Raw genomic sequence first — 20,447 nt, forward strand, 5'->3', positions numbered from 1 at the left:
TCGGTATATGTTGGGTATATCTTGGGTATATCTTGGGTATATCTTGGGTATATCTTGGGTATATCTTCGGTATATCTTCGGTATATCTTGGGTATATCTTGGGTATATATTGGGTATATCTTGGGTATATCTTCGGTATATCTTGGGTATATCTTGGGTATATCTTGGGTATATCTTGGGTATATCTTGGGTATATCTTCGGTATATCTTGGGTATATCTTGGGTATATCTTGGGTATATCTTTGGTATATCTTGGGTATATCGGATGTATGTTTTTATTTGGTAAATGAAATTCTTTGGTTTTTATACTATGTGTGCAGACATTTCCTCTGTCGCCTCTGCACTGTATCTTATTTGCAGCATTGGGTGTAAAGCGCTCGGTGAGGGGATATCACCCAAACTTCTGCCCTTTTTATGGTTTTAGACAAGGTGGTGTCTTGATTTTCATGGGATGTATTTCGTTGGAGTATAGTTGGAACTATGGGCAGTAGAGGAAACTATTGGGATATTGATGGAGAATTCATTTTTCTACCTTTGTGACTTATTTTTGACAGAATTGCAGCCTTTTTCCCACATCCACTTGTTGTGGCCTCTGTGAGAGTCTCTGCTCTAAGTCTTTACATTGTGCAGAGAAAGATGATGTGAACAGGCTCCTGTAGTTCTGCTGAGCTCACCCTGCGGCATCGCTCGGACAGTGTGACCAGGGCGACCGCTGGATGCATGTGAGATAGGATCACCAGCCAAGGCTTTGCCATATAGAGAAGTAGAAACACCTTTACTTTCTCCCCACTTAGAAGTAAATCCAAAAAAGGGAGTTTGAAAATGAGAAGTAAAGAAGGTAAATTTTAAATTCAGGTGGTTAACATTAACAAAATAGACGAGTTGTGGTATGGAAGCCGCATCTCCGCCGCAGACCATCAGCAGGTCGTCAATATAGCGTCCCCACCACATGACGGCATGGCTGAACGGGTTCATTTCTGAGAAAATAAATCTTTCTTCCCATCAGGACACATATAAATTAGCCAGTGGAGGGGAACATTTAGAACCCATTGGGGCACCTTCAATTTGTATATAAAACTCATTGTCAAAACAGAAAAAGTTATGGCTCAAGAGATATTCTATCGACATTATAATGAACTCCTGCAATTCTAGACTGTATGTACTGTGATTATTTAAATGGATTTCAACAGCATGACGTGCCAAGTGGTGGGGAGTACAGGAATATAGCCCCACGACATCACACGAGAGCCAAGACCAGGTATTGGACCATGTGAAGTCCTGGAAAGATTTAAGAACCTCTTCACTGTCCTTCAGATAGCCTGGGCTTTGTTGGACCAGAGGTTGTCTATCCACGCACTCAATTTTCCGTTGAGCGATCCCATGCCCGATATTATCGGACGTAGGGGACATGGAAAGACTTCTTTGTGCACTTTTGGAAACCCATGAAAAATGGGCAGAATTGGGAAGTCGGGAATAAGATGTTTAGAGATTCTTAATTTAGAACTCTTACCCCTAACCCTCGCTCCGTGTTTATTTAATGATCATGCGCACATTGCGGTTGGATCGGACGGTAGTTTTCGATACGTTTTAGTGTCGGATAATAAATGGTTTACTAGTTTTTTATACAAGAACGAATCCAAGATCACGACGCCCCCCCCCCGACGTATGACAATATTTCTATTTTTATTTAAATTGTCAAGAGCAGAAAATAAATTTTCTGTGAGGTTGTATTTTTGAGTAAATAGATCAGAATTTATATTGGATGACAAAGGGGCTGAGATTTTATCCTGTAGGGATTTTAAATCACTTTCTATGCAAGATTGGAAGTCACCCAAAATGTTAACCCTTGATTGAGTAGGATAGGACCCGGGGTTAGACGTCTTACAACCAACTATCTGTGCATTTTGACAAGTCGGTTCATTCAAAATTTGAAAATTCATTTTCGGAAATAACGCGTTCATGTGAAACATGACCAAGAAAGTGCGCATTGCTGAACGCAAAGGAAATTGAAGCAGATTCAACATTGGTGTTGGAGGAAATTTTCTCCTGGGAATCTTGACATTGATCATTTATCTGCTTCTGAACATGGTGTTAGTTTTGCTTCTCCCGGATGTGTCAGGATTGGATAATGTTCATTTTAAAACACGCGTTTCGATCTGTTACATTACGCTATGAGTAAGAACACTTTGTTTGAAACGCGTTAGCGGTAACACGCCGAACCGGTGTCCTTCTGGACTTTTACATTTATGTCCTAATTAAGCTCTTCTTTTTTTTACATTTTCTAATGTGGACGTGCTGAGGATTTTCTCTATAGCCGGGATGACTTTATCTCATTCTCTACTACACCAGATAACATAAAAAGGCTGACCTGGCAGGTCTGCGTAATAACCTCAAAGATGTCCTGAATGCCAAATCCCCCAAATCATGTATGTTCCATAAACATAAAATTCACACTCATCAGGACAAGGAAAGTTATGACGACCTGAATGAAGAAACAAAAAGATCTGTCCCACATTAAAACAACCAAGATACGGGAAAAATCTCCTGTTCCACGACAGCCGACATTGTGGAGGAGTTGCAGGCGTATCCCGCTGATCGGTGTGAACCAGGAGGCTCAAAATAATCCATCTCTGGCGTCGTTGAACCTTCCAGCTTTAATGGAGGATGACAACTTCGCGTTATTATTGCCAATCTCCATAGTGGGGGTTATAGAGACATCGCTTCGGGTAAAAGTCCGGACGGGCTCGGTGTGAGCTGCTATAAAACCGTCCAAGACATTTCACCACCCCAGATCACCGCACGGTTCAATGACTTATTCCAAGGTTCCTCTTCCCTCGTTGGAGGCGCAGATCACGATTCAAAGATGGGACAGACCCTGAATATTGCAGTAGTTATAGACCTATCGCACTCCTGTGAAAAGTTACCGGCTCGTGGAATAACGAAGCTTTCACCTGCGCTGATTCACCTGGAACATCCAGGATTTCTCTTGGGTAGAGAGGGAGATTGATGCAGTTGATTTTGTGAGACACACACTCCTTCAGTTAATTCTTGCATTTGATTTTGTGAGACACACGCTCCTTCAGTTCTTGCAGTTGATTTTGTGAGACACACGCTCCTTTAGTTCTTGCAGTTGATTTTGTGAGACACACGCTCCTTCAGTTCTTGCAGTTAATTTTGTGAGACACACGCTCCTTTAGTTCTTCTTGACATGGATGCTGAAATGCACATGATGGGGCAGATCGGCTGTACATGAAGAATACTCTACAAGCGATATTCTCCCTCTATTCTCAGCCTAGTGCTAGGACACCTCACAACGGCACCAGGCAGGAATACCCCTTCCCCCGCTTGTCATGATGATGGAGAATTTCACACAGTGTATTAGAGAGGATGCTCTTAGTGAAAGTTTCCAGATAGGAGACACAACCCGTTCTGCTGCAGCGTTTGCAGATGATTTGCTCCTCCTGGGCAGTAACTGGTCTGGGAAGGGGTTAACTCCCTGCCTGAAGGCTGCCGGACTCCTTCCTCTGCGGCTGTAGACTCCACAAACACTGCATCATCTGCCAATCACAGAGCAGCTCAGGCAACCATAGAGTCTCTGTGATTGGCTGACTGGGATGATGCAGTGCCTGTAGGGTGTCAGAGGGGTAGGGGGTGAGAGAGGCAGAAAATGAGAGAAACTTCATAGAGGAGCCACATGTGGCCATAATGGGCCCCTCCCCCTCCCTGGGCCCCTGTGCAGCTGCCACCGCCCGTCTGGGGATCCTGCTCACCCCAACTCTCCCGTTACACAGATGTCTGAGCAGGTCTTACAGGGCCTCCTATACACCTGGGCCACATCTCAGTTGACATGAGGCCGTCCATACATATTAGGTAAATCAGATTTCCAGCAGATTGTTGGTTGGTATTTGGTCTCTTTGACAAATTCATGGCAGATGAGCCTCCATTTATCTCATGTATGGAAAATGCCCCCTCCCCCGCCCCGAGAACGACTTCATGATAGAGAAGATAATAACTCTTCTGCTGTGTTTCAGGTTTGGCCGTAGAGCGATGCTGCTTCTAGCCATGGTCCTGTCTCTGGTGTTTGGAGGTCTCTCTGCAGGTTCGGTGTCATACCCAATGGTTGCTGTGGGCCTGGCACTAACTGGATTCTTCATATCTGGATCCACCATCACGGTCGTGGCTCTGAGTAAGATTTCCTAATCCGTGTGGGGGTGCATTCAACTCACAACGGGCAAAACGATTAACAGCACGTAGGGGTGAGGAGGGCACGTAAGATAATATTCAAGAGATGCAGATATCAGGGACACAGTGTGAGGAACATCAGGCTCAAGGAGCAGGACTTCTAGACTATAGATGACGACGAGCAGGAGAGATCAGGGATGTACAATAAGAAGGTGGCGAGAAACACAGGCAAAGTTCAGAGACATGGACCAAGACCTGGGGGTCATCACTAGAAAGGCTACAGCAAAATGGAGTCACCCGTTGGTGTGAAATAAAACACGTGAAGTCAAGGAATATGGAGCAAGACATGAGAAGGATCAACGAGTATAAAATAAGGGGAGAGGAACCAGAAGGAAACCAACCTGGTGGGACCTTAAAGAGGCTCTGTCACCAGATTTTGCAACCCCTATCTGCTATTGCCTGTGATCGGCGCTGCAATGTAGATTACAGTAACGTTTTTATTTTTAAAAAACGAGCATTTTTGGCCAAGTTATGACCATTTTACAACTGGGCGTGTATTATGTGCGTACATCGGTGCGTTTTTAATACTTTTACTAGCTGGGCGTTGTGTATAGAAGTATCATCCACTTCTCTTCAGAACGCCCAGCTTCTGACAGTGCAGATCTGTGACGTCACTCACAGGTCCTGCATCGTGTCGGCCACATCGGCACCAGAGGCTACAGTCCATGTAGCTACTTACCTGCAAACGTCGATGCTGCTGCAGAATCATCTGTAGCCTCTGGTGCCGACACGATGCAGGACCTGTGAGTGACGTCACAGCGTGATCTGGCAGAAGCTGGGCGTTGTGAAGAGAAGTGGATGATACTTCTATACACAACGCCCAGCTAGTAAAAGTATTAAAAACACCCCGATGTACACACATAATACACGCCCCGATGTACGCACATAATACACACCCCGATGTACACACACAATACACGCCCAGTTGGACTTTTACTTTTAAACACACCCACTTGGACTTTTGCAAGCCTCATTTGCATAACTACAAAAATGGTCATAACTTGGCCAAAAATGCTTGTTTTTTTAAAATAAAAACGTTACTGTAATCTACATTGCAGCGCCGATCACATGCAATAGCAGATAGGGGCTGCAAAATCCGGTGACAGAGCCGCTTTAAGGATAAAAAACAAGAAGAGTTCTCAGTATTCAGTGCGGAACAAGACATGGGAGACATTAGGGAATAAGACAAGACATGGGGAGAGATGGGGACACCAGTAATGGGGAAGATCTGCTGCTAGTGACTAAGATATGGGGGTGACATCATCAGTAAGAAACAAGGCTTGGTGAAGTCAGGGGTACAAAACAAGACTTTGGGGACATCAAAAATGTGGAGCAACATTTGCCAGAGAGCTAGAAGACATTGGTGCAGTAAGGAATAGACAATGTCATGTCATAAAGAAGACACCAAAAGTCTATAACTGGAACAGAGGACCATTAAGGGTGTAGAACAAGACTGAGGATAGATGGGGGGGGGGGGGGGTGAAGAAATAAAAGGAGATTGGGGACAAACATGACTTACAAGCAAAAACTGAGGTACATCAACAGGTGTTTAAAAAAACGAAAATCTTGGATAATGCCTGGGTGCAACAATGGGTGAGGAGCAAGACGTGAGAAGATCAGATACAAGTGTTCATTGTGGAGCAAAATGTCAGGCACATCAAGGGTCAGGGGCATAGAAAGAAGAAAGGATGAAGGAAAAAGTCTCAGGGACCTCAGGGTAAGGGAGATATTGTGGAGATCTCGGTTGTATAGAAGGTTTGGAGGACATCAGGGTAAGGGAGATATTGTGGAGATCTCGGCTGTATAGAAGGTTTGGAGGACATCAGGGTAAGGGAGATATTGTGGAGATCTCGGCTGTATAGAAGGTTTGGAGGACCTCAGGGTAAGGGAGATATTGTGGAGATCTCGGCTGTATAGAAGGTTTGGAGGACATCAGGGTAAGGGAGATATTGTGGAGATCTCGGCTGTATAGAAGGTTTGGAGGACATCAGGGTAAGGGAGATATTGTGGAGATCTCGGCTGTATAGAAGGTTTGGAGGACATCAGGGTAAGGGAGATATTGTGGAGATCTCGGCTGTATAGAAGGTTTGGAGGACCTCAGGGTAAGGGAGATATTGTGGAGATCTCGGCTGTATAGAAGGTTTGGAGGACATCAGGGTAAGGGAGATATTGTGGAGATCTCGGCTGTATAGAAGGTTTGGAGGACATCAGGGTAAGGGAGATATTGTGGAGATCTCGGCTGTATAGAAGGTTTGGAGGACATCAGGGTAAGGGAGATATTGTGGAGATCTCGGCTGTATAGAAGGTTTGGAGGACCTCAGGGTAAGGGAGATATTGTGGAGATCTCGGCTGTATAGAAGGTTTGGAGGACATCAGGGTAAGGGAGATATTGTGGAGATCTCGGCTGTATAGAAGGTTTGGAGGACATCAGGGTAAGGGAGATATTGTGGAGATCTCGGCTGTATAGAAGGTTTGGAGGACATCAGGGTAAGGGAGATATTGTGGAGATCTCGGCTGTATAGAAGGTTTGGAGGACATCAGGGTAAGGGAGATATTGTGGAGATCTCGGCTGTATAGAAGGTTTGGAGGACATCAGGGTAAGTGAAATATTGTGGAGATCTCGGCTGTATAGAAGGTTTGGAGGACATCAGGGTGTGGAGAAAGATTTCGAGACATCAGGGGATAACAAATGTAACCACAAAGATACATTGACTCCCTCTCGCCCCAAGGTTTGGAGTGGGTGGACATGCAGCACCGCACAGCGGCTGGGGTCATACCGAGCCTCTGCTGGAGTCTAGGAAGCGCTCTCCTGGCACTGATTGCTTATCTACTGAGAGACTGGCGCTGGCTGGTGGTGTCCATCACAGCACCATATGCCCTGGGTATAGTCTGCATCTGGTAAGACACTTCCTAGGCGCTAACCAGCAGCCCCAGAAATCACATAACCCGGCTCTGCTAATTCTGGGCTTCTCTTTCCCCCTCTATTCTTCTCTCTTCTCCCCTTTTTTCTCCGCTCTCATTCTCTTTCCTCCTTTCTTTTCTCTTTCCTATTTTACATCTTCCTCCTTCTCCTCTTTTCCTCTACTCTTCTCTTTCCTCCTCTCGCCTACTGTCACTTTTACTACTCTCCTCTCCTTCTGACTTTTACATCATCGTCTCTGCTCCTCATTCCACCTTTTTCTCCTCTCACCTCCTCTTTTCAACTTTTCCTTCATCGTCTCTTCTCTTTTTCCTCCTCTTATCTACTTTCTCATTCTTTCTCTGTCATCCTCCTCCTCTTTCCTCCTCTCGACTTCTCTTTCTATGTCCTCTTCTCTTTCCTTATCTGTCCTGTTTTCCTCCTCTTCTCTCCTCTTCTCCACTCTTACATCCTCCTCTCTCCTTTTGACTTACCTCTTTCCTCCACTCTTCTCTTTCTCTGTCCTCCTCAATCCCCTTCTCATTCCTCATCTCTCCTCCGTTTTCCACCACTTCCCTATTCTTACATCTTCATTTCTCCTCCTCTTCCCTCCACTCATCTCTTCTTTCCTCCTCCTTTTTCTCTGTCCTCCTCTATCCTCTTATTTTTCCTCGTCTCTCCTCCATTTTCCTCCTCTTTCCCACGCTTACATCGTCCTTTCTCCTCCTCTCTTCCTCTTCTCTCCTCTTTCCTACTCTTACATCCTTCTTTCTCCTCCCTCTTCCTCTTCTCTTCTCTTTCCTACTCTTACATCCTCCTTTCTCCTCCTCTCCTCCTCCCTCTTCCTCTTCTCTCCTCTTTCCTAATCTTGCATCTTCCTTTCTCCTCCTCTTCTCTCCTCTTTCCTACTCTTACATCTTCCTTTCTCTTCCTCTTTCCTCCTCCTTCCTCTTCTCCCATCCTTTCCTCCTCTTTCGTTCTCAGGTGGCTTTCTGAATCACCTCGGTGGTTGCTGACTAAGGGCTGGGCCGAAAAAGGGGAGAAGGAGCTGGTGCGATGTGCTGCCATGAATGGACAGAAACTGGATTCTTTCAGTAAAAACAAAGAGGTGAGATAGCCTGCAGATAGTTGGATTATCGCATATGTGCCAGGAATAGACTGGATTATTAATCCAAACTTCTCACTAGAACAGCCACTGAAGTTCATCACTTGGGCGCACTGGAGTTTTCAGTGGAAGGGAAAATTCTGCAGGTTTATAAAGGGCCCCCTCATCTGCATAGGTCTGGCCCATGGGAACTGCCTGAATGTGCCCCACTCCACGCACCCCTATAATAATCTACATGTGAGTGATACAGGGAGCACCATAGGGATTGATACAGCTATCTTGCCTTATAGATATAAAAATCTCCTCCTGTTTTGAGCCTACAGCTCTTATGCAGACCCATCTGTCGCCATGGTTACAGACTACAAACAAGCCCTGTGTTGTCAGATGCTGCTCATGGGTTACTACCTTTGTTTACTCCGCTGCTGCCTGTAGGATCTCAAGAAGAGGAGGCAGACGGAGTAACACGCGGCTGGAGTCAGCGGACGGTTTATCTGGGCACTGTATGGCACTATCTGGGCACTGTATGGCAATATCTGGGCACTATCTGTAGCATGTGAAATTTCCTATAGACGCTATAGATGGAAGCGCTTCTATGGCCCCTACACACTGAACGGCCACTTTATTAAAGACACCCGCACTTTAATAATTGAAGCTTCTCTGTATGGAAATTAGACCCATGACCCTGGAGGGCAACATAATCATTGTATATCGGCATTACTCTGTGAGGCTCTGATAACTCTGCCTAGGCTGTGAGGCTCTGATAACTCTGCATAGGCTGTGAGGCTCTGATAACTCTGCATAGGCTGTGAGGCTCTGATAACTCTGCCTAGGCTGTGAGGCTCTGATAACTCTGCCTAGGCTGTGAGGCTCTGATAACTCTGCATAGGCTGTGAGGCTCTGATAACTCTGCATAGGCTGTGAGGCTCTGATAACTCTGCCTAGGCTGTGAGGCTCTGATAACTCTGCCTAGGCTGTGAGGCTCTGATAACTCTGCCTAGGCTGTGAGGCTCTGATAACTCTGCCTAGGCTGTGAGGCTCTGATAACTCTGCCTAGGCTGTGAGGCTCTGATAACTCTGCCTAGGCTGTGAGGCTCTGATAACTCTGCCTGGGCTCCTAACAGGAAAAAGTTTGTAAAGTTTCCATATAGTTTGTGGGAAGAGATAAACAGAAGCCTCTTCTCTCCCTTTCACATGAGATGGATGCTGTATGTTGACACAAATCGTGGTCATTATGACTGCAGTACTACAGCATAGACTGAGGGGGCACTCTTGTGTATGTGCCACATCTCACTTATATTTATTCCGTCTTACAGAAAATTCAGGGACTGGCCGAGTCATTAGGATCATCCTCTACTGAATACTCCTACATGGACCTGTTCCGGACTCGGTGTCTGCGCAGGATCTCACTGTGTGCGGGGCTGGTGTGGTGAGGAGCGCTCTGTCCCTCTGCTGCTTTTCTTGCTCTTTACTGCCACTTATCCAGTTTTGTGCTGCCGCTTACCCATCTTTGTGCTGCCGCTTATCCAGCTTTGTACTGCCGTTTATCCAGCTTTGTGCTGCCGCTTATCCAGCTTTGTGCTGCCGCTTATTCTGCTTTGTGCTGCCGCTTATCCAGCTTTGTGCTGCCGCTTATCCTGCTTTGTGCTGTTGCTTATCCTGCTTTGTGTTGCCGCTTACCTTGTTTTGTGCTGCCGCTTATCCTGCTTTGGTCTGCCGCTTATCCTGCTTTGTGCTGTCGCTTATCCAGCTTTGTGCTGCCGCTTATCCAGCTTTGTGCTGCGTCTTATCCCTATGCTTTGTGCTGCCGCTTATCCAGCTTTGTGCTGTTGCTTATCCTGCTTGGTGCTGCCGCTTATCCTGCTTGGTGCTGCCGCTTATCCAGCTTTGTGCTGCCGCTTATTCTGCTTTGTGCTGCCGCTTATTCTGCTTTGTGTTATCGCTTATTCTGCTTTGTGCTGCCGCTTATCTAGCTTTATGCTGTTGCTTATCCTGCTTGGTTCTGCCGCTTATCCTGCTTGGTGCTGCCACTTATCCTGCTTGGTGCTGCCGCTTATCCTGCTTGGTGCTGTCGCTTATCATGCTGGGTGCTGCCGCTTATCCTGCTTGGTGCTGACGCTTATCTTGCTTGGTGCTGCCATTATTTTGTTTTACTACATTTAAAAACGTAATCATTTGAGAAAAATCCACAATGGATAGAGCATGGCGAGGGTTAATAATGCCAGCCGATCCTGTAACCAGGCTTCTACGGATCATTCCCATATGGGCGGCCATTACAGTGAACGTGCTGGAGTTCAGGGCGTTATTGGCTGGCGGCCGCCATGACTCCAGTGTTATAATACCAGGTTGTCTCCATCTCTGATCGCACAACTCCCCGCGGGGAAACGTTTCTGTCGCAGGTTCGGAGTCGGTTTCTCCTATTATGGGATCAGCCTGAATATCTCTGGCTTTGGACTCAACCTTTTCCTCACCCACTTCCTGTACGCCCTGGTCGAGGTGCCAGCCAAGTTGGGCACCTACTTTCTGCTGAATTATCTGGGTCGTCGCAGTACACAAGTCTTCACCCTGCTCATGACTGGAGCATGTATAGGAGCCAATTTGGTCATCCCTGCCGGTGAGAATCCCATGAGGAGTCAGTAGATGCCGCGGTAAACACACCACAGGCAAAAGTATGAGCACCCGATTCTGTATAATAAAACCTTGAGGACAAATAGGACTGTATTACTAACCTGTGGGCATAAGGGAATGTATAGTGGACCCGTGAGGTGTGTGGGAATGTATAATAATCCCGGGAGGTGTGTGGGAATGTATAGTGGACCCAGGAGGTGTTAGGGAATGTATAGTGGACCCGGGAGGTGTTAGGGAATGTATAGTGGACCCGGGATGCGTGTGGGAATGTATAATAATCCCGGGAGGTGTGTGGGAATGTATAGTGGACCCGGGAGGTGCGTGGGAAAGTATAATAAGCCCGGGAGGTGTGTGGGAATGTATAGTGGACCTGGGAGGTGTTAGGGAATGTATAGTGGACCCGGGATGTGTGTGGGAATGTATAATAATCCCGGGAGGTGTGTGGGAATGTATAGTGGTCCCGGGAGGTGTTAGGGAATGTATAGTGGACCTGGGAGGTGTTAGGGAATGTATAGTGGACCCGGGATGTGTGTGGGAATGTATAGGGGAGCCGGGAGGTGTATGGGAATGTATAATAATCCCAGGAGGTGTGTGGGAATGTATAATAAACCCGGGAGGTGTGTGGGAATGTATAGTGGACCCGGGAGGTGTTGGGGAATGTATAGTGGACCGGGAGGTGTTGGGGAATGTATAGTGGACCCGGGAGGTGTTAGGGAATGTATAGTGGACCCGGGATGTGGGTGGGAATGTATAGGGGACCCGGGAGGTGTGTGGGACTGTATAGTGGACCCGGGATGTGGGTGGGACTGTATAGTGGACCCGGGATGTGTGTGGGAATGTATAGTGAACCCGTCAGGTGTGTGGGAATGTATAGTGGACCCGTGAGGTGTGTGGGAATGTATAATAATCCCGGGAGGTGTGTGGGAATGTATAGTGGACCCGGGAGGTGTGTGGGAATGTATAGTGGACCCGGGAGGTGCGTAGGAATGTATAGTAGACCCGGGAGGTGCGTGGGACTGTATAGTGGAGCCGGGAGGTGGGTGGGAATGCATAGGGGACCCGGGAGGTGTGTGGGACTGTATAGTGGACCCGGGAGGTGTGTGGGAATGCATAGTGGAGCCGGGAGGTGGGTGGGAATGTATAGTGGACTCGGGAGGTGTTAGGGAATGTATAGTGGACCCGGGATGTGTGTGGGAATGTATAGGGGACCCGGGAGGTGTGTGGGACTGTATAGTGGACCCGGGATGCGTGTGGGAATGTATAGTGGACCCGTCAGGTGTGTGGGAATGTATAATAATCCCGGGAGGTGTGTGGGAATGTATAGTGGACCTGTGAGGTGTGTGGGAATGTATAATAATCCCGGGAGGTGTGTGGGAATGTATAGTGGACCCAGGAGGTGTTAGGGAATGTATAGTGGACCCGGGAGGTGTTAGGGAATGTATAGTGGACCCGGGATGCGTGTGGGAATGTATAATAATCCCGGGAGGTGTGTGGGAATGTATAGTGGACCCGGGAGGTGTTAGGGAATGTATAGTGGACCCGGGAGGTGTTAGGGAATGTATAGTGGACCTGGGAGGTGTTAGGGAATGTATAGTGGACCCGGGATGTGTGTGGGAATGTATAGGGGAGCCGGGAGGTGTATGGGAATGTATAATAATCCCAGGAGGTGTGTGGGAATGTATAATAAACCCGGGAGGTGTGTGGGAATGTATAGTGGACCCGGGAGGTGTTGGGGAATGTATAGTGGACCGGGAGGTGTTGGGGAATGTATAGTGGACCCGGGAGGTGTTAGGGAATGTATAGTGGACCCGGGATGTGGGTGGGAATGTATAGGGGACCCGGGAGGTGTGTGGGACTGTATAGTGGACCCGGGATGTGGGTGGGACTGTATAGTGGACCCGGGATGTGTGTGGGAATGTATAGTGAACCCGTCAGGTGTGTGGGAATGTATAGTGGACCCGTGAGGTGTGTGGGAATGTATAATAATCCCGGGAGGTGTGTGGGAATGTATAGTGGACCCGGGAGGTGTGTGGGAATGTATAGTGGACCCGGGAGGTGCGTAGGAATGTATAGTAGACCCGGGAGGTGCGTGGGACTGTATAGTGGAGCCGGGAGGTGGGTGGGAATGCATAGGGGACCCGGGAGGTGTGTGGGACTGTATAGTGGACCCGGGAGGTGTGTGGGAATGCATAGTGGAGCCGGGAGGTGGGTGGGAATGTATAGTGGACTCGGGAGGTGTTAGGGAATGTATAGTGGACCCGGGATGTGTGTGGGAATGTATAGGGGACCCGGGAGGTGTGTGGGACTGTATAGTGGACCCGGGATGCGTGTGGGAATGTATAGTGGACCCGTCAGGTGTGTGGGAATGTATAATAATCCCGGGAGGTGTGTGGGAATGTATAGTGGACCTGTGAGGTGTGTGGGAATGTATAATAATCCCGGGAGGTGTGTGGGAATGTATAGTGGACCCAGGAGGTGTTAGGGAATGTATAGTGGACCCGGGAGGTGTTAGGGAATGTATAGTGGACCCGGGATGCGTGTGGGAATGTATAATAATCCCGGGAGGTGTGTGGGAATGTATAGTGGACCCGGGAGGTGTTAGGGAATGTATAGTGGACCCGGGAGGTGCGTGGGAAAGTATAATAAGCCCGGGAGGTGTGTGGGAATGTATAGTGGACCTGGGAGGTGTTAGGGAATGTATAGTGGACCCGGGATGTGTGTGGGAATGTATAATAATCCCGGGAGGTGTGTGGGAATGTATAGTGGTCCCGGGAGGTGTTAGGGAATGTATAGTGGACCTGGGAGGTGTTAGGGAATGTATAGTGGACCCGGGAGGTGTTAGGGAATGTATAGTGGACCCGGGATGTGTGTGGGAATGTATAGGGGAGCCGGGAGGTGTATGGGAATGTATAATAATCCCAGGAGGTGTGTGGGAATGTATAATAAACCCGGGAGGTGTGTGGGAATGTATAGTGGACCCGGGAGGTGTTGGGGAATGTATAGTGGACCCGGGAGCTGTTGGGGAATGTATAGTGGACCCGGGATGTGGGTGGGACTGTATAGTGGACCCGGGATGTGTGTGGGAATGTATAGTGAACCCGTCAGGTGTGTGGGAATGTATAATAATCCCGGGAGGTGTGTGGGAATGTATAGTGGACCCGGGATGTGGGTGGGAATGTATAGTGGACCCGGGATGTGGGTGGGAATGTATAGGGGACCCGGGAGGTGTGTGGGACTGTATAGTGGACCCGGGAGGTGGGTGGGAATGTATAGTGGACCCGGGAGGTGGGTGGGAATGTATAGTGGACCCGGGAGGTGCGTGGGAATGTATAGTTTGACCTGTGAGATGTGTGGGAATGTATAATAATCCCGGGAGGTGTGTGGGAATGTATAATAATCCCGGGAGGTGTGTGGGACTGTATAGTGGACCCGGGAGGTGGGTGGGAATGTATAGTGGACCCGGGAGGTGGGTGGGAATGTATAGTGGACCCGGGAGGTGCGTGGGAATGTATAGTGGACCCGGGAGGTTGTAAGAATGGATTCTAGACCCGTGAGGCATATAGGGATGCATAATGGACTACTGAGGTATATAGGAATATATCATGGACCCGTAAGATGTGAAGGAATGTATAACTGGCCCGTGACGTATGTATTTTTTATTTCACAAATAAAGTTTATTGTAATACATCAGAATCACATACAGAGTATATAAGGTATGTAGGGATGTATAATGAACGCTTGAGGTATGTAGGACTGTATAACAACCCATAGGCATTCCGTGCGCTGCCGCATGGGGCTCACTGAAGAGCTGTATTTTCCCATATATATCCGGCTGGTGCACGGATGGTCTCAGGGAGATCTGCAGGCCGTTGCTTCACAGCATCTGTCAGACTGGGTTTCTCGTCTACTTGGACCCATTATTTACTTTCTGCTTGTTCTACAGCGCTGGGGCCACTTCGAACCACTATTGCCATTATTGGAAAAGGCTTCGCTGAGGCAACATTTACGGTCATCATTCTGTACACGGCTGAGCTGTACCCAACAGTGATCAGGTACAGTACGCGCTTCACAATCTTATGCCCTGGATCATGAGTCAGCAACTGGGGAGGGTAAAACATCTGCTAGAGACAAGATTCACAGTGTGGCCTGAGGAAGATGCCGGTGCGGCATTGAAACGCGTAGCCTTCAACAATAAAGCATCATTTACTATTACTACTGGATCCTTCTTGAGTAGCAGCGCCGTACGGGGTCCCGTTTTTTCCAAAGAAATCTCTACAAGATTCACAGTAGTCATCAGTGACATAGCAAGAGATAGGCAAACAAGGCAGAAGAACGTGAGAGGTGGAGGAGTCAGAGCGGAGAACGTGAGAGGTGGAGGAGTCCGAGAGAACGTGAGAGGTGGAGGAGTCTGAGAGAACGTGAGAGGTGGAGGAGTCAGAGAGGAGAACGTGAGAGGTGGAGGAGTCAGAGAGGAGAACGTGAGAGGTGGAGGAGTCAGAGAGGAGAACATGACAGGTGGAAGAGTCAGAGAGGAGAACGTGACAGGTGGAGGAGTCAGTGAGGAGAACGTGACAGGTGGAGGAGTCAGAGAGGAGAACGTGAGAGGCGGCGGAGTCAGAGAGGAGAACGTGAGAGGTGGCGGAGTCAGAGAGGACAACGTGAGAGGTGGAGGAGTCAGAGCGGAGAACGTGAGAGGTGGAGGAGTCCGAGAGAATGTGAGAGGTGGAGGAGTCCGAGAGAACGTGAGAGGTGGAGGAGTCTGAGAGAACGTGAGAGGTGGAGGAGTCAGAGAGGAGAACGTGAGAGGTGGAGGAGTCAGAGAGGAGAACGTGAGAGGTGGAGGAGTCAGAGAGGAGAACGTGAGAGGTGGAGGAGTCAGAGAGGAGAACGTGAGAGGTGGAGGAGTCAGAGAGGAGAACGTGAGAGGTGGAGGAGTCAGAGAGGAGAACGTGACAGGTGGAAGAGTCAGAGAGGAGAACGTGACAGGTGGAGGAGTCAGTGAGGAGAACGTGACAGGTGGAGGAGTCAGAGAGGAGAACGTGAGAGGTGGAGGAGTCAGAGAGGAGAACGTGACAGGTGGAAGAGTCAGAGAGGAGAACGTGAGAGGTGGAGGAGTCAGAGAGGAGAACGTGAGAGGTGGAGGAGTCAGAGAGGAGAGCGTGAGAGGTGGAGGAGTCAGAGAGGAGAACGTGAGAGGTGGAGGAGTCAGAGAGGAGAACGTGACAGGTGGAAGAGTCAGAGAGGAGAACGTGAGAGGTGGAGGAGTCAGAGAGGAGAACGTGAGAGGTGGAGAAGTCAGAGAGGAAAACGTGAGAGGTGGAGAAGTCAGAGAGGAGAACGTGAGAGGTGGCGGAGTCAGAGAGGAGAACGTGAGAGGTGGCGGAGTCAGAGGGGAGAACGTGATTGGTGGAGAAGTCAGAGAGGAGAACGTGAGAGGTGGCGGAGTCACAGAGGAGAACGTGAGAGTTGGCGGAGTCAGAGAGGAGAACGTGAGAGGTGGTGGAGTCAGAGAGGAGAACGTGAGAGGTGGAGAACGTGAGAGGTGGAGGAGTCAGAGAGCAGAACGTGAGAGGTGGAGGAATCAGAGAGGAGAACGTGAGAGGTGGAGGAGTCATTGAGGAGAACGTGAGAGGTGGAGGAGTCAGAGAGGAAAACATGAGAGGTGGAGGCGTCAGAGAGGAGAACGTGAGAGGTGGCGGAGTCAGAGAGGAGAACGTGAGAGGTGGCGGAGTCAGAGAGGAGAACGTGAGAGGTGGAGGCGTCAGAGAGGAGAACATGAGAGGCGGCGGAGTCAGAGAGGAGAACGTGAGAGGCGGAGGAGTCAGAGAGGAGAACGTGACAGGTGGAAGAGTCAGAGAGGAGAACGTGACAGGTGGAGGAGTCAGTGAGGAGAACATGAGAGGTGGAGGAGTCAGAGAGGAGAACGTGACAGGTGGAAGAGTCAGAGAGGAGAACGTGAGAGGTGGAGAAGTCAGAGAGGAGAACGTGAGAGGTGGAGAAGTCAGAGAGGAGAACGTGAGAGGTGGCGGAGTCAGAGAGGAGAACGTGAGAGGTGGCGGAGTCAGAGAGGAGAACGTGAGAGGTGGCGGAGTCAGAGGGGAGAACGTAATTGGTGGAGGAGTCAGAGAGGAGAACGTGAGAGGTGGAGGAGTCAGAGAGGAGAACGTGAGAGGTGGAGGAGTCAGAGAGCAGAACGTGAGAGGTGGAGGAATCAGAGAGGAGAACGTGAGAGGTGGAGGAGTCAGAGAGGAGAACATGAGAGGTGGAGGCGTCAGAGAGGAGAACGTGAGAGGTGGCGGAGTCAGAGAGGAGAACGTGAGAGGTGGCGGAGTCAGAGAGGAGAACGTGAGAGGTGGCGGAGTCAGAGGGGAGAACGTAATTGGTGGAGGAGTCAGAGAGGAGAACGTGAGAGGTGGCGGAGTCAGAGAGGAGAACGTGAGAGTTGGCGGAGTCAGAGAGGAGAACGTGAGAGGTGGAGGAGTCAGAGAGCAGAAAGTGAGAGGTGGAGGAATCAGAGAGGAGAACGTGAGAGGTGGAGGAGTCAGAGAGGAGAACATGAGAGGTGGAGGCGTCAGAGAGGAGAACGTGAGAGGTGGCGGAGTCAGAGAGGAGAACGTGAGAGGTGGCGGAGTCAGAGAGGAGAACGTGAGAGGTGGAGGCGTCAGAGAGGAGAACGTGAGAGGCGGCGGAGTCAGAGAGGAGAACGTGAGAGGAGGCGGAGTCAGAGAGGAGAACGTGAGAGGTGGCGGAGTCAGAGAGGACAACGTGAGAGGTGGAGGAGTCAGAGAGGAGAACGTGAGCGGTGGAGGCGTCAGAGAGAACGTGAGAGGTGGCGGAGTCAGAGAGAACGTGAGAGGTGGGGAGTCAGAGAGGAGAAGGTGAGAGGTGGAGGAGTCAGAGAGGAGAACGTGAGAGGTGGAGGAGTCAGAGAGGAGAACGTGAGAGGTGGAGGAGTCAGAGAGGAGAACGTGAGAGGTGGAGGAGTCAGAGAGGAGAACGTGAGAGGTGGAGGAGTCAGAGAGAAGAACGTGAGAGGTGGAAGAGTCAGAGGGGAGAACGTGAGAGGTGGAGGAGTCAGAGATGAGAACGTGAGGGGTGGAGGAGTCAGAGACGAGAACGTGAGGTGGAGGAGTCAGAGACGAGAACGTGAGAGGTGGAGGAGTCAGAGACGAGAAAGTGAGAGGTGGAGGAGTCAGATACGAGTAATTGAGAGGTGGAGGAGTCAGAGAGGAGAACGTGAGAGGTGGAGGAGTCAGAGAGGAGAACGTGAGAGGTGGAGGAGTCAGAGAGGAGAACGTGAGAGGTGGAGGAGTCAGAGAGGAGAACGTGACAGGTGGAAGAGTCAGAGAGGAGAACGTGACAGGTGGAGGAGTCAGTGAGGAGAACGTGACAGGTGGAGGAGTCAGAGAGGAGAACGTGAGAGGTGGAGGAGTCAGAGAGGAGAACGTGACAGGTGGAAGAGTCAGAGAGGAGAACGTGAGAGGTGGAGGAGTCAGAGAGGAGAACGTGAGAGGTGGAGGAGTCAGAGAGGAGAGCGTGAGAGGTGGAGGAGTCAGAGAGGAGAACGTGAGAGGTGGAGGAGTCAGAGAGGAGAACGTGACAGGTGGAAGAGTCAGAGAGGAGAACGTGAGAGGTGGAGGAGTCAGAGAGGAGAACGTGAGAGGTGGAGAAGTCAGAGAGGAAAACGTGAGAGGTGGAGAAGTCAGAGAGGAGAACGTGAGAGGTGGCGGAGTCAGAGAGGAGAACGTGAGAGGTGGCGGAGTCAGAGGGGAGAACGTGATTGGTGGAGAAGTCAGAGAGGAGAACGTGAGAGGTGGCGGAGTCACAGAGGAGAACGTGAGAGGTGGTGGAGTCAGAGAGGAGAACGTGAGAGGTGGAGAACGTGAGAGGTGGAGGAGTCAGAGAGCAGAACGTGAGAGGTGGAGGAATCAGAGAGGAGAACGTGAGAGGTGGAGGAGTCATTGAGGAGAACGTGAGAGGTGGAGGAGTCAGAGAGGAAAACATGAGAGGTGGAGGCGTCAGAGAGGAGAACGTGAGAGGTGGCGGAGTCAGAGAGGAGAACGTGAGAGGTGGCGGAGTCAGAGAGGAGAACGTGAGAGGTGGAGGCGTCAGAGAGGAGAACATGAGAGGCGGCGGAGTCAGAGAGGAGAACGTGAGAGGCGGAGGAGTCAGAGAGGAGAACGTGACAGGTGGAAGAGTCAGAGAGGAGAACGTGACAGGTGGAGGAGTCAGTGAGGAGAACATGAGAGGTGGAGGAGTCAGAGAGGAGAACGTGACAGGTGGAAGAGTCAGAGAGGAGAACGTGAGAGGTGGAGAAGTCAGAGAGGAGAACGTGAGAGGTGGAGAAGTCAGAGAGGAGAACGTGAGAGGTGGCGGAGTCAGAGAGGAGAACGTGAGAGGTGGCGGAGTCAGAGAGGAGAACGTGAGAGGTGGCGGAGTCAGAGGGGAGAACGTAATTGGTGGAGGAGTCAGAGAGGAGAACGTGAGAGGTGGAGGAGTCAGAGAGGAGAACGTGAGAGGTGGAGGAGTCAGAGAGCAGAACGTGAGAGGTGGAGGAATCAGAGAGGAGAACGTGAGAGGTGGAGGAGTCAGAGAGGAGAACATGAGAGGTGGAGGCGTCAGAGAGGAGAACGTGAGAGGTGGCGGAGTCAGAGAGGAGAACGTGAGAGGTGGCGGAGTCAGAGAGGAGAACGTGAGAGGTGGCGGAGTCAGAGGGGAGAACGTAATTGGTGGAGGAGTCAGAGAGGAGAACGTGAGAGGTGGCGGAGTCAGAGAGGAGAACGTGAGAGTTGGCGGAGTCAGAGAGGAGAACGTGAGAGGTGGAGGAGTCAGAGAGCAGAAAGTGAGAGGTGGAGGAATCAGAGAGGAGAACGTGAGAGGTGGAGGAGTCAGAGAGGAGAACATGAGAGGTGGAGGCGTCAGAGAGGAGAACGTGAGAGGTGGCGGAGTCAGAGAGGAGAACGTGAGAGGTGGCGGAGTCAGAGAGGAGAACGTGAGAGGTGGAGGCGTCAGAGAGGAGAACGTGAGAGGCGGCGGAGTCAGAGAGGAGAACGTGAGAGGAGGCGGAGTCAGAGAGGAGAACGTGAGAGGTGGCGGAGTCAGAGAGGACAACGTGAGAGGTGGAGGAGTCAGAGAGGAGAACGTGAGCGGTGGAGGCGTCAGAGAGAACGTGAGAGGTGGCGGAGTCAGAGAGGAGAACGTGACAGGTGGAGGAGTCAGTGAGGAGAACATGAGAGGTGGAGGAGTCAGAGAGGAGAACGTGACAGGTGGAAGAGTCAGAGAGGAGAACGTGAGAGGTGGAGAAGTCAGAGAGGAGAACGTGAGAGGTGGAGAAGTCAGAGAGGAGAACGTGAGAGGTGGCGGAGTCAGAGAGGAGAACGTGAGAGGTGGCGGAGTCAGAGAGGAGAACGTGAGAGGTGGCGGAGTCAGAGGGGAGAACGTAATTGGTGGAGGAGTCAGAGAGGAGAACGTGAGAGGTGGAGGAGTCAGAGAGGAGAACGTGAGAGGTGGAGGAGTCAGAGAGCAGAACGTGAGAGGTGGAGGAATCAGAGAGGAGAACGTGAGAGGTGGAGGAGT

General features: G+C 50.2%; 1 pseudogene; it reads left to right on the top strand.

The window, feature by feature from the left end:
* LOC142732888 (solute carrier family 22 member 7-like) overlaps positions 1-20,447 on the top strand; it is a 76,458-nt pseudogene that overhangs the window by 26,544 nt on the left and 29,467 nt on the right.

The sequence above is a fragment of the Rhinoderma darwinii genome, unplaced genomic scaffold, assembly GCF_050947455.1.
Source record: "Rhinoderma darwinii isolate aRhiDar2 unplaced genomic scaffold, aRhiDar2.hap1 Scaffold_928, whole genome shotgun sequence".
NCBI lineage: Eukaryota > Metazoa > Chordata > Amphibia > Anura > Rhinodermatidae > Rhinoderma > Rhinoderma darwinii.